The sequence below is a fragment of the Cydia amplana genome, chromosome 6 (genome assembly GCF_948474715.1).
Source record: "Cydia amplana chromosome 6, ilCydAmpl1.1, whole genome shotgun sequence".
NCBI classification, from domain to species: domain Eukaryota; kingdom Metazoa; phylum Arthropoda; class Insecta; order Lepidoptera; family Tortricidae; genus Cydia; species Cydia amplana.
Window position 1 is genome coordinate 18,978,970 of NC_086074.1, and position 15,007 is coordinate 18,993,976.

A 15,007-nucleotide genomic window follows, 5' to 3' on the forward strand; every position below is an offset into this window, starting at 1 on the left:
TTTGACTTCCTTAGGGGATGAATTCTTAGACAAAAAGTAACGTACAGCCATATTCAAACTTTAAGATACGTCAAATATTAGATATCTATTAGACATCACCAAGATATGTCCGTGTCTAACAAGTGTCTAAAAAGTGACGTTTATTCAAACAAAAACGTCACTTTTGACACTGACATATCTTGGTGATGTCTAAATTGTCTAATAGATATCTAGTTCAAAATCCGAATCGGATCCCTTGTGTTCTACCTACGAGGGGTATTCAAAATATTCTCGGTATGAGAATGAAAACAAACAAGTACGAAAAGTTTGATATTTTTATTTTTCAATATACTCCCCCCCTATGTTCATACACTTAAAAGATCGATCAATTATTTTTATTAATCCTGCATAAAAATATTTTTTATCTTTGGTGTAAAAATGCTCCTCCACTGCCGCCTTCAATGCTTCATCATCGGAAAATTTATTTCCACGCAGATCCTTTTTAAGATTGGGGAACAAAAAGAAGTCGCTGGGGGCTAAGTCCGGACTATACGGTGGGTGAGTAACAGTTTCAAACCCACATTCAACAATAGCTGCCTTGGCAATATGAGCAGTATGGACGGGGGCGTTGTCATGCAGAAGCATAACACCTTTGGTTAACTTTCCTCGCCTCTTTTCTTTGATTGCATCCTTTAATTGACGTAGAATGTTAGCGTAGTACTGTCCTGTGATATTTACACCTTTTTCTTTATAATCGATCTGTAATACTCCTTCACAATCCCAAAATATCGTGGCCATGACCTTGCCAGCTGAAGGGATGACCTTGAACTTCTTGGGATGAGCTGAACCCTTAATGTGCCACTGCATGGACTCTTGTTTACTCTCTGGGTCATAATGATGAACCCAGGTTTCATCTCCAGTAACTATTCTTTGCAGCACCTCATCAGGATTTTCACCGCACAGGTCAATAAAATCGGAACAACAAGCTACACGCATGCCTTTTTGAAGCCGAGTCAGCATTCGCGGAACCCATCTTGCACTTACTTTTGACATATTAAGATGGTCATGGATAATATCATGTATGGTACCAATAGAGAGATTGGTTACTTGTGCTATAGATTTTACCTTCACTCGACCATCTTCCAATATAAGTTTTTCCACTTTATCAATATTTTCTTGTGAAGTAGCTACTACAGGCCGGCCAGGTCTAGGGTCGTCTTCAACACTCTCCCTTCCACGTTTAAACTCGCTTGACCACTTTTGAATGGTAGATAAAGAAGGAGCAGACTCACGGTAAACACAATCCATTTCCTCTTTTATGGTTTTTTGATTTTTACCCTGTTTTGTCAAGAATTTTATCACGCATCGATGTTCTAATTTAGTTAACATTGTCAATTCCCACATGATGTTCATGTTTGTTCAGCAATTGCAGAAAAACAAAAGAACATCTCGCTTCGAATTATACTTTTTTTTAATGTCAATGAATAAACCTTAGCGGCCAGTAACGAAAGAAATTTTTTCTACTCCAGCACTCAAATGTGTCAATTAAATGACTGACAGTGATATCTAAAGCAATGTCATTTGAATGCTTTGTTTATAGGCTCATAAGATGACTGCTAGCAGTCATCTTATGAGTATAATACAACTGCTTTATTTTTTTTAAAGATACAAGTTCCGATCATCTTGATTGAAAGAGGTATGTTTTCATTTACAATAATAACTCTTTTTTTTTTTAAATAATAACTCTTTTTTATTTTAAATAATAACTCAATTTTTTTAAATAACAACTCTTTTTTTTAATAATCTCTTTTTTTTTAATAATAACTCTTTTTTTTTTTTTTTTTTTTTTTTTTTTTTTGCTGCAGCTGTCATAGAAAAAGTAATGTATGCAACAGCTCATAATTGGTTCTTAAAATTCTCGGGTCTTTTTTTACAAAACTCGACTACGTCTCGTTTTGTAACTTCGACCCTTGAATTTTAAGAACCCTTATTATATCACTGTTGCATAAACTACTATTAGAAGAGGTTGTAAGATATCAATACCGAGAATATTTTGAACGCCCCTCGTATATTTCAACTCATAAACTGTGACTATATCTATGAAATTGACCTTGTTCTTGATGTTAAGGTTCGGATTCAGAATACACCAGCATTATTGCAGTAGCACTGCAGTGCGACATTACTGCCGTCTGCATTGCTGCCGCAAATGCCAAAAATCCAGGCAGCAACATCAATTTTGACATTTGCATCAATTGTTTTTTTCGTGTCTGCGTGGAATGGTATTACTGAACCGCAATTAAAAAGGGATTGAGATAGCTGTCAATCCATATTGATTTAGACGGATATGGAAATCTGTTATTTCTATTCCCTTTCTGATCGCGGCATGATAATAATCAATGATCGATAACAACTATCCTATGTCCCCGGGCCTCAAACTATTTCCGTACCAAACTTCATCTAAATCTATTCAGCAGTTTAAGTATTAAGATGTAACAGACAGACGTTAGACAGTTAGATATATATGATATTCCCTTGGTAAGTGAAATGGTGAGTTTTTTTAATGCGGGAATGTTATTATTTATTAACAAGGGTTACGCAGACGAAGTTTAGTTTCTGAAAAGGTATTTTTTTTTCGTTTAATGAAAACATAACTTATGATAAAACGGTTTAATATCTAAGAAGATTACTTAGTTCAAGACAAAATAATGTTAATTCTCTTTTCGCACACCATCTGCAAATTATCTGCTTTATTCTAAAATACTGCCAACAATAGGTATTACAAACTATTAAATTATGTAAATATTCTTAGAGAAAATTAAGGTTGAATGAACGATTTAAAATTAATTTTAAAACTACTGGCAGGGGTAGGGTTGCCAGATCGAAAAGCGCTATTATCGGGAAAAAATATAATATTTTCGGGATTTTGAGACTTAAGTCGGAAAAAAAAAACATTCAAATTAAAGTAATTGTATTAAAAACAACGATATTTTACATTATTGGCACTACGTCAGCTGCTCTGCACATAGACGTTTTTATAACGCTGACGCGCTAGACACGGGTCGCTCGCTCGCTTGACGACAGTTCGGAACTTGAAATTATTGTTTTATAACGTGCAGCTGTTTTTCGGGACAATTTCCACTTTGTCGGGAATCGGGAGCACATGCTAAAAATCGGGAGAATCCCGTCAAATCCCGACCATCTGGCAACCCTAGGCAGGGGCCTGTGTAGGTAGTTGTTTGTTGTATGGGAGCCCTACTTAAATAGTTATTTTACTCTGTTTTTAGTGTTTGTTATTATAGCGGCAACAAAAATACATCATGTGTAAAAATTTCAACTGTCTATCACGATTCATGAGATACAGCCTGGTGACAGTCAGACGGACAGCGAAGTCTTAGTAATAGGGTCCCGTTTTTACTTTTTGGGTACGGAACCCTAAAAATTGTCAAGTAGCCAATTAAGTACCGTTATCAATGTTTACGAAATGTTTGGTAAATTTTCCCCAGCATTTGAAATGACCGCACTATACCTGACCGTGGCACGTTTTCCAATCCCTCGGCTCGGGAACTCGGGACGGGTGTTCGATTCGATTTCCGCTGCCGTGCCCCCGGCTCTATCGATTGTGCAGTAAGTAATTATTGAGCGGGTAGGTACTCATTTACGGTACATTTTCATGATGAGCAGGGCCCGTATATCATGCCGCTGATGCATTGATACCCATTACTTAAAAATAAAAACTTTAAAATAAAGACTTGTTTTTGAAACTACACTATACTTGATTTCGACCGGGATATGAACCGTCATTAACTTTTAATTTGTGTTGTGATGTAAGGTAATCTCATTTCATTAATAAGTCTAGTGAAACTAACCGTGAATCATTCAAAACTGTTACACCAGTACGGCTACCATGAGTTACTTTATTTCTATACATCTCCCTCGTACTCGCATATTAGTGCGAACGAGATCTATAGAAAGTAAATTACGTTTTCGATAGCGTATATGTCAGTTTTGATACTGTCAGTGACTCATGGTACGTCGGGTTCTGTCACACTGATACTTCTCGCTTCGAATGATGGTCCCTATGACAGTTCCTTCAAGCATCTTGTGGTTGGGCATATTTTTAAAAATAATTGAGAAATATGTTTTTACCGTATTGTTATTACTTAACTGTTACATTTCTAAATAAATTAACGTGCCAAATTTCCAAATAATGTATAAATATTTAATGTAACAGATGTATAGAGTACAATTTATAACTACGTTATATTTTTCAGCGCCACTTGCACCATCCCACTAACCCGAGGTTAACCGGTTAAACCGTTAATCCAGTGTCAAATTGTACTGGTAACCATAGCAACTCTAGGTTTAACTGGTTAACCCCGGGTAAGTGAATCAGTGTAATATTACAGTATGGGTAAATTTTTGAAGAGGGTGTTTTTTCGACATTTGTATGGCAATTTTTTATTTTTGTAAAATTAGATTTATTATCTTCGATTTAGGAAGGATTCTTAACAACAAAAAATATACTGTACGAGGCACCACTCTACATTTTATAGTTAGCTAGATATGGACGTCTAAAGATCGACATTTGTATGGCACTATTTAGCAATTTTTAGAGCGCTTTTGACATGTATATGGCATTTTTTCGACATTGTCTGGCAGTATCAAAATGTTTATGTCACTATTTATTAATTTTGTGGCATTTGTAAGACCCTGACGACATTTGTATGACGCCTTTTCGACATTTGTATGGCACTATGTCGACATTTGTATTCCACAATCGACATCTGTATGGTCAAAATAGCCGTACAAATGTCGCCATACAAATGTCGCCAACAATATTTTTTGGCGAAATTTCTTACACCATATAACCGATTCACTTATTTATTTTACTATATATTTTAACACTATATTTGCAACTATTATTATGAAATACACATTTTTATTTGGACTGTGTACCGACATATGAAGCGTCCATACAAATGTCATTGTAGTCGTACCAAAATATATCGAAAGAGATTATTACCTGTTTTTACATAAATAAAACTGTTTCCGCGTGCAAACTTAATGGTGATAGACGCCCAACTAACCGCACTATTGCGTCGTAAAGTTAATCTAATCGTTATTCAATAGACAAAGAAGATTTTGGGGGGTATCTTTAAGTCATAACAAAACAAGTGCCGCGCGGGACAACGATAAAAAGGCTTCCCTTGTTTTATTAAATAAAGCATTAAATTATCGAAATGATTAAATAAATTCTCTATAAAATGCTCTTTATAAATATATATAGTTATTAATAATACGTTGCCTACATCCAAAGTTATGATTTTTTTTATTGGGCTATGCCGCTACTGGGACACGCGAAAAACGGCAAATTTCGCCGTTTTTGGACCTTCAAATGCGATTTTCTCAGAAACAAATCATATTTAAGGTACAGTTGTACATTATTTTTAAAGTTTATAATACATTGAATGAAAATATATACATATCTAGTCTTTAAGTCCTATGGACTTCGAGTTTTAGCCGTGGGACAGCAAAAAATGCCTATTTGAAAATTGACCCGTAAGATATAACTTGGTAAATTTTATGTTGAACGTGTCGAGTTAATTGCGCTAAGGGCAGTGACTCGACGCAGTGACTGGACTCGACCGTTGACTTGCTCAATGCACTGGAAACGATGGATAATCAGCTTTTATAGGGGCGCTGTTTAGAGATTTACATAGTTATTTGTAGCAAAACGCAACATTTTGTTCAAGTAAAATATTGATAAAGCTTTATATCGGCTCTCGCCGGAAGAACAGCAGTTATTCGCCGCCTCAGCAGGCGGGAACATTTCGTGGTAAACACTATATTTTATAAACTAAATATATTGTATGTATCAAATTTACTTGTCATTTTATACTTTTATAGTAAAAATACATTGCTCAATCCTTTTTCGAAATCATTTCATCGTCACCACAATTCTATTGTACAATTTATAAACCGCCATTTTCCTCATATTGTAAACGAAAACTTAAAAGCGTAAACATCTCGAAACACCTGCCCCCGTTTTATTTCTCCGAAAAACATTATTTCCCCGAATCAATCGAGAAATTTGAAAGTTAAATGAAAAATTACGAGCGCGAAAAATGATAACTGAAAACAAAGGGTCCGTTTGCGAACGACCCGGAGCGCCTGAATTTTAATATAGCTATCGATTTATTTATGAATAAGAGTTATTGGGAATTTTCAGTACGTTACGCAGGGCTGCATTCCGTAAACAAATTTTGCATTTATTTTGTAGTATTTAGCTTCTGTACGTATATAAATATTCACGTTCATTGCATCATCACACAAGAGTATTTTAGGGATTTAATGAAAATGAAATGAAACTTTTACTCCCGAAATAATTTTTCAAAATGTAGAATACAATTTTACTACATAATTAAATTAAATTAAAAATCATACAAGGTAATGAATCGAAAATACAGTAAAAATTTATATGAATGCCCAATATCACGCAAAAAGATATTTTTCAAAAACCTTTATAATTTTCTATGTTCTTTGTTTCCGGAAAATTTTAGATAACTTTTTTTTCATTAAAACTATTTTTACGGAGCTGTTTTTATTGTGCATTCAATGGATAATATCTATTTAATAATAATTATAATAATATTTTACTTAAGCGAAGTTGGGCCAATGGTGGTTCCCTACGGTAGATAGTTTTGCCAACACTGCATGATTTTCAATTATTTGTAACATTGTTAATGGGGTTTGCTAATGAGCTCGGGTTTATAACTCATTGAATAAACACTTATCAATGAGTAAACATGCATTGTGAAGACCAGTCATCCTTATCCCTATGCACCACTTACCAGTATTGACATTAAATAGGTAACGGTTATTTTTATTTCGATCTAAATTATCGGAGAACCAATATTTCTGTAGTGACGTTCCTTTAACCATTTTTCCCCACCTGAAACTTGAAGTAAACTATAATACTCGGACCAAACATCGTAAACCTCTTTATGATCACGTCAGGTAAACGAGAATTTAAAATTCTGCCACAAATCGCCGAATGGCTGGCATTAAAATATACTAAATATCGGCCAGACCACATACTTAGAAGCCAAATTCTATTTCTTTTTGATATCTTAGGAAGAAATTGTAAATTTTGAAGTTGGAATTCATGATAGGTAGATTGTAGAAAATGTACCAAAAATTGTACGCAGGGTCTTAAAAATATTGTTGTTTGTAGTCAATGCGTGTACCACGTTCCTTTGCGATGAACATATTATTTTAATACATGTGATTTTCTGAATTTTGTTTCTATAATTATAAAGTCAATAATACAATCATTATATTTTGGGCGGCGTGTTTTATATATAAGTATTGTCGTATATTACCCTCAACACAAGCCTTAGTGAGCTTTCTATGTGGTTCATTTGCTTAAGATTGTTTTGGCCCCTTGACCTAGGTACATATTTAGTAGGTAGTCGAATTGTTTGACTCCGAAGCCAGAGTTCGCGGGGTTCATTGTTGCCAGAGGCACTATTATATCACTAATATTGACGTTTCTCTTAGGGTTCAGTTTGTTTATCTTTCATCGGACTTTAACCGTTATTTTGACAGCTAAAATTTACAGTATTTTGTATTGTTTTGTAAATTTAAATAATTTTTGTATTAGGACTGCGTTAGTTAGAAAAAAAAAACGCATCGTTAGATTTAGAAAAAAATTGGTTATTATGAACAAGCTTGTCATTCTGGGCGGAATAACTAAAAACTAAATCAAAAACTGTTCCTAAGAATATGTATGTAATTTTCCGTTGAGTAACGAATATATCATGTTTTCTTGACGCAGAGGATTTTTTTATTGAATATGAGCTTATATTGTACAAAATAAGAACCAAATTCATTCACAAAATTTTATCGAAACCAGACGAAAAAAAATCCGCCAAGAAAATTAAAAATCGGCTCATCAAATAAAACTGTAATTAGACATACAAACATATATTTTCAACTGGACGATACCAGGAGATCATAAAGCTATAACAATTAAAACAATTGGCATAACAGCTTCATGCATGGACGTGAGCGTATCCCCCTGGCTCCCTCCCTCTCGAGGCAGTGGTAGGGGGTAGAGGGAGACAACTCCATGTTCCATGTTACACATCGTTTTACATCGCTGAATTGATTTAACGCGCACTTTTACGCCATTGTGGTGCTCTTTGAGCGTTTTTTGGATTTATTAACTCGATATATGGAACGGCTCTTTTATGGGTATTGTTAATTTATTCGTTCGGTCGAGTATTATTGGTTTGTGTCTGTTTCATTATGGAGCTGACATTTCTGGGTTTATTTTACATTAGAGATGAATGAATACTGAGATTTATATAGAAAAAAATAACAAGAAATGTCAATGTTGGTAAATATTCTTTACAATGCATTTTTTTACATTAATACTATTTTCTAATCTAGTTATGCAGAATATCGATAAACACCCTTATTCATAAAAATGCCTAAGCCCTGCATTTAGCAACTGTTTGATTTAATTAAAATTTAATTTTATCAGTCTATTTAGTTTTCATATGAGACAATTTCACAGTTTAGCAATAATGTATGTTTATTGCCAGTGTGAATCTAGCTTAATGTCCAATATACTCTCGTGTTCAATAACTTTGGTGCAGTGATAATATTGAAACGTTCGTAATAACTTTTGGACATTTACCTAATACTAGGAGTATAATGTTGCATATCGCCGCTATACTTACTCAACCTCGTATCTGCAACACTCATTTGATGACAAAAACACCCGTATTCCGAATGAAAGAAAAGCGACATTTCCATCAAATGATTGCTGCAGATATGAGGTTGAGTAACTATAGCGACGATATGTTGCCACATATGTTGTGATATATACAGTATGTAATCACATGATGAACAGGTATTACGTAAAACAGGCACATATTGCTACAACATACAGTTTGGAAACGCGCTTTGAATAGCTAATTGAAATTTTATTGCACATAGCCGATTTAATTTGTTTGTGATGCAATATTGGAGTAATTTGGATTGGAAGCGGGTAATTTGGTTGTTATTAGGTTTTAAATAATGATCTACATGTTTTATTTGATAATGTCATAACAAGCAGCTGATTCGAATTTATTATTCCACTTCATTTTATAATGTTAAATGTCACATTAATACCACGTCGGTGACAAGACATACAAACATAGGGCCCGCCTGATGGAAAGCGATCACCGTATAGGGATCACACACACACAAAACGCACACACATGGCTTGACACATGTTGAAATTTATAACAAAATCTAGTAAAATAGATAGCAAATGAGCAATTTATCACAATATTGTGGATATTAAAAAAATATATGGAAATAATACAAAAATACAGCATCTGAAAGTTTCAAAATTTAAGTTTTATTTTTTACTTTCAAAAACGTAATAAGTAAGGATACCATTCGATTCCTCACATTTTATCCAAAAAAAGATTGTATAGCAACTATATACATAAACGCAATATTTTACCGACAAAAATGCAATTTTCTTGTTTTGTTCATACTTCAAGACGCGATCTCAGTGACCTTGACGTCACGTTCACATAGCGATTTGTTTGGGACGCGAGTGAAGTACGACTGTCGGACTTTGACTATCATTTCTGACTTTTGTATTGCTTTAATGCAATAGGTCCCATATAGACATTTGATCCTAAAAACAAACCTGATTGATTGATACCATAAATGAAAATTTGTCATCTAGCCTATTCTATGGACGCCTGCAATTTCATGAATTGAGTGTTACATGTACGTTGCCGACCCTATAAAAACCTGTAGGTATATGCACTCCTTTTTTTGAAGTACCCCTCGATATTACCTAGTTTATTGCAGATCCTACTTACAGATAAATAAAAATATCCTTTTAATTTGAAAACAAAACTTTTCATTCCTCTCCATTGTATATGTCGCAGGGAAATGATCAAAACAGAGATTTGAACAAATCTCTAAGGGATATGATCAAATCACGCAGGATGTTAAAATGGCGAATCCATATCATCATTTCCCTAGAAAAATTCAGTCATTTGACCAAATCACTGACTCTGTTTAGTGAAAAGACAAAATCGGCCAATAAACGCGAAACGCTTTTTCATTTCACTAGATTTGTTTAGGAATTTGACAAAATCCCTAACAACGACAGTAAGTTGACGAAACGAGCTTAACAAGTCAACTAGTTTTATCATTTCGCTAAACAGGTTTAGTGAAATGATAAAGTCTCAACTGGAAGATGGTACATATGGTGATTTGATTAAATATCTGAACGGGTTAGTGAAATGACGAAAGCAAGTACAGAATACAACAGTTTACTCTCTACAGTTAAGCGATTATTAAGTGATTTTTTTTTAATATCGGCTGAAAAAATGAAAGAGACTTCTCTGCACAAATTCAAAGAGTTGCTAATCAAATCAAGCGTGTTGGTGGACGTCCCTAGGTAGACATAGGTCCATTAGATGGAAGTAATGTACCGGGGATTGTTTTAAATATTAAAAATAATCTGTACCAAATCGGTAAATCTGTTGGCATCATAAAAGACTGGCTGCCTAGAAACGCACTTCAGCCAACCACAACGTCATTCACTGCAGTGCAGCAGTTCCCTCTACGAAGTACAGTCTACGTGAAATTGCAGCTAAGTTATCTGTATTTGGAGGTCAGCGGTTCAAGAAGTGTTCCTGTGAAAAGTCCAAAGTACAATGCAAAACAAATCGTCGGGTGACAAGTAAAAGTCACTAACTAACATCATTGAAATTATTGGACAATAAACCGCGTTACAACTGTCACAAGTGTAATACTCGTAAAGTGCATTGTTACTTTAATTTTTTGATAGTACTTAGTGACTTTTACTTGTCACCCGACGAAATAGATGTGCCTGTAAAAATAATGTCATATGTGTAACTCAAGATGCCACTAATCTACACGTTGTAACAAATAATTGACTACTTTCATACTACATAGTCAAATCAGCTACATTTTTAGAACTGTCAAAACGAGAGATTTGATCAAATCGCTTAACTGTAGAGAGTAAACTGTTGTATTCTGTACTTGCTTTCGTCATTTCACTAAACCGTTCAGAGATTTAATCAAATCACCATATACCATCTTCCAGTTGAGACTTTATCATTTCACTAAACCTGTTTAGCGAAATGATAAAACTAGTTGACTTTTTGAGTTCGTTTCGTCAACTTACTGTCGTGGTTAGGGATTTTGTCAAATCCCTAAACAAATCTAGTGAAATGAAAAAGCGTTTCGCGTTTATTGGCCGATTTTGTCTTTTCACTAAACAGAGTCAGTGATTTGGTCAAATGACTGAATTTTTCTAGGGAAATGATGATATGGATTCGCCATTTTAACATCCTGCGTGATTTGATCATATCCCTTAGAGATTTGTTCAAATCTCTGTTTTGATCATTTCCCTGCGACATATACACCGTGTTTTTATTGAATTCCGTTAACTTCGGGGTATGGTTAAGTACGTTTAAGAGAACTAAATGGCATTGTTAATTAAAAAATTTTTTTTTTGTTTTTTTTACAAAAAAAAAAATTAAAAACTAATTAAATGTAGCATAAAGCGTTGTTGTAACACGGGCTTTACATTTAACTCAACCAAACAATTGAAATCTGTGACATATCAATGTCATTTCGAACATCGATCGACCGAGATTGTACTTAAGTTTAGTAGCAAATGTATGAACTCATTCTAAACACTAATCAATATGTAAACCGGCCCTAAGGCAAGTGTAAACGCTTGTAGAGGCCTTATAGGAAAAAAATAAATTATGGATTATTTCTGAAATGGAGTTAATTAGAATATCGGTGTCTTTGAGAAAGTTACTTGATTTAAGCTCAGGAACGCACCCTCGAAATTAACGGAAATCAAAAAAACACGGTGTATATTGTTCAAAAAAATTAAAGTATAAATTTATTTGCAATTATGACCTAAAGCGCCCTTAAAGTTAACACAAATGTAAAACGTGACAGAGGCAGTTGACCACAAACCGAGCTGCTGACAGTAGGTCAGGGTCGGGAAGGGCTTGTCAGACGTCACAGCCTTGTGACATGCTGTTAGCTTACACGCGCACAAATGTACCCTTCAGAGACTGAAAGCTTCAATGCATGGCGAGAAGTGGGAAATGATTGGATATCCAGCACTCAAATTCGTGCCTACTGCCGTATTCGAACTTCAAGATATTCACAATTAAGAGACGACACGTACTAGATCCATTCTAGATACGTTATAGTTTAGATTTCAACTAGTTCTCTTTTGCAGCTCAATTCGGGCAACCAATATCACTTTTACGTTAGATAGAGTTAGATATCTATTAGATGTGAATTGGATCTCTATGAGAGCATAGGAAGTTTTCATTAGTACATACATAGTGTACGTGAATAGATAATTACATAGAAAACATCCGTAACTTAGGAACAAAGTATTCGTGATAAATTCACAAATTGATGGCCTTACCGGGATTCAAAATCAAGCCCTTAAGTAAGCGGAGTCCATATCAACGAGGCCGTAAAATATTATAATACTTGCCTGCCGTAAAATACTTATGCCTAATATTGCTTCCCACTGGGTAATTGTACAGTCGCCAACAGATATATCGGAGCGGCCAAGCTGTTCATAATATCTGAACACGCACTCTAACGCCCTGACAATAGAGGCGTGTTCAGATATTTGTGAGACCCTTAGCCGCTTCGATATATATGACGGCGACTGTACTCCAAAAGTTATTATAAATGAAGATTATATCCCGGCCTCAGTTAAGTGTAACAACATGATGGTAGTGAATGTAGTGATGATCTACTTTAAATCAACATACTTATAATAATTTCAAAATTAAAATGAAAGTCCGAATTTTGGAGTAAAGTGGGTACATTTTAAGGTACCACTTAAGGTCAAGTTCACCCTTAAATTTCCAGCTTTTATATCAAAGCATAGCTGCCCGTAAGACCGCATACCTTTTTATACCGGTCTGATTTATCCAGCCTATACCGAAACCACAGTACACTAAGAACAGTAGTGAATATAAGGCCGCTCGGCAAGTTATTTACCTACTCTTGCGTTGGCGCTTAGGGTTGTCACTTTTATTTTTAGTTAAATATTATTTGCGTATTATGGGTAGCACTAGGTTTCTATTTATATAATATAATGAAATGTTAACGAATGAACCAGAACCAGTCTAAAATGTGTCATCGAGATGCGTAACAAAGGCGCGTTATCGTGTCTGACGCCATAACTTTTATAAGGGAGGTGGGACGTAGAATTAGGGAGAGGACCTCTGATGCTCGCGCGGGTTCGTACCTGGTGCAAAGGCTGGCCATCGCTATCCAACGTGGCAACGCGGCAAGTGTCATGGGCACCTTTGCACCCGGTACAACTCGCAGAGGTCTTTTTGATTAAAATATTTTAATATTTAGATTTATTTAAGTTATTCTTGTATGATTTTTTATATACCATTAACCTTTTGTATAATACAATAAAGACTATGATAAGTTTTCAAATATTCGTAAAAAAAAAAAAATGAAATGTTCTATCAATCCATAAATGAGGTGTAAATTAAGGCCGGTAAGAGCAGGCAAATGCGAGCGTACTCGAATGCGCGCGATCACAGTCGCGGTACGGCCCACACTGCCACCACCGTATTCCCCCATATATTATGTGAATGTGTGCGTGGCAGCGCGTGCGTATAGTTTGTAGCTTTCTAATAGAGCCCGACGGCTAATCCTATTGTCTATTGTTAAGTAAAACCGCTCGTGCCACGTGCCACAACCACCTGCATAAAAAATCGCTCGTTCACTTTACCCAGGTAATTGAATTACAACTCCTATGGAAATTGCAATAAGATTCAAAATGAACTAATGGATAAATATTTTGTTACGATGTGTGTGGTCAGTACTTCGGTTACTGAGTACCGGCGAGTCGAACGCTACAGAACCAGTCTAAAATGTGTCATCGAGATGCGTAACAAAGGCGCGTTATCGGAGAGCGCACCTACACTGGTTTTTTGAGCGTTGGACTAGCCCGCGCTCAGGTGCCAAATAGAATAATTAAGACCCTTTTTTGCAGGTAAGTAGCACGTGCGGTTTTACTGAACAATAGACAATAGGATAAGCCTTCGGGCTCTACTAGAAAGCTACAAACTATACACGGCGCCCGGCACGCACGCACTCATTCAAGCCGGCAGCGGCACATTTCTATGAAGATTCACTACTGTTCTTGTACTACTGTGCCGAAACGCAGGTAGCCGGTAAAAAGCATTATTTATGACGGTTCATCGTGCGACTGGAGGAGGGAATGTATTTCCGCCTGTTTTTGTACCGCATTTTATTTCCTAAAAGAACATGATAATCATACACATTCGTTATTTTGTCGTCGGTTCATGTGAATAATGTTTGTTTGAACTTATATGTTTAGGTAGAAAATAATGGGCATTACCTCCATGTGAAAAGCATAATTTCCACTAATGAATAAACCTGTGTTTGTATGCTAAAGTGGTCGATAAGTACTAATTAATATTCCCGGTTTGATTTTGTGTTCGCCGTATTAGGTAAGCCGTCCACGTGACACACGTGGCTATACTACTACCACTAACCTACAATAAGTTTGTGGCTTCGAAACATAGAGCCTAAAATAAATTTTATATCCTTAAAATCTGAATCTTTATTACAAATAAAATAGCTAATTAGCTATTACTATTTAAAATAAAATTATGACAGCTCACTAAAATGTAATAATAAGGCAACGTGTGTATAAACACTTTTTTTATAAAGATTAGGTATTAGTATATTTTTATTGTAATGCATTTAATACGTTTTTTTAATTAAAAATATGAAAACTTAAACAAAATACCCTACAACCTAATATTAAAGCAATGGGCAATGTAAACTACATTGCCCAACCCACCCCACAAGAGCATTTAACATAACACATAATAAATCTATATGATACTGAACAGAATTACACGATATATCTGTCATTCTG

At 35.1% G+C, this 15,007-nt stretch overlaps 2 protein-coding genes across 12 annotated transcripts in view; both read left to right on the forward strand.

The window, feature by feature from the left end:
• Positions 1-15,007, forward strand: part of LOC134649048 (rab5 GDP/GTP exchange factor) — a 420,463-nt gene that overhangs the window by 187,569 nt on the left and 217,887 nt on the right. The gene's annotated exons all lie outside the window — the stretch shown is intronic.
• LOC134649042 (disintegrin and metalloproteinase domain-containing protein 11) overlaps positions 1-15,007 on the forward strand; it is a 631,585-nt gene that overhangs the window by 104,235 nt on the left and 512,343 nt on the right. The window lies entirely within an intron of this gene.